Raw genomic sequence first — 299 nt, forward strand, 5'->3', positions numbered from 1 at the left:
CCCCGGCCGCGCCCCGCCCCCGAGCCCCACCCTCACCCTCACACCACGCCCCTGCGTCCTGCACGCTGCACCCCGTGGCCCTCACGTCCCGACTTCGGACCCGCGGCCGGACCCGGAGCCTTTCCCGCGAGCCCCACTCACGCCCCGACACCGCGCCCCTGTGCCCGCGTCCCTAGGCGCTCCCCGCAACCTCCGGCCCCATCCCCAAGGCCCCGCCCCTGACCTCCCACCACACCCCTGGCGCCCACGCTCCACCCTGCAGTCCCCACGTCTAGTCTGCAGCGCCGCATGCCTCCCCC

The sequence above is a fragment of the Lipotes vexillifer genome, unplaced genomic scaffold, assembly GCF_000442215.2.
Source record: "Lipotes vexillifer unplaced genomic scaffold, Lipotes_vexillifer_v1.1 scaffold575, whole genome shotgun sequence".
Taxonomy (NCBI): Eukaryota; Metazoa; Chordata; class Mammalia; order Artiodactyla; family Lipotidae; genus Lipotes; species Lipotes vexillifer.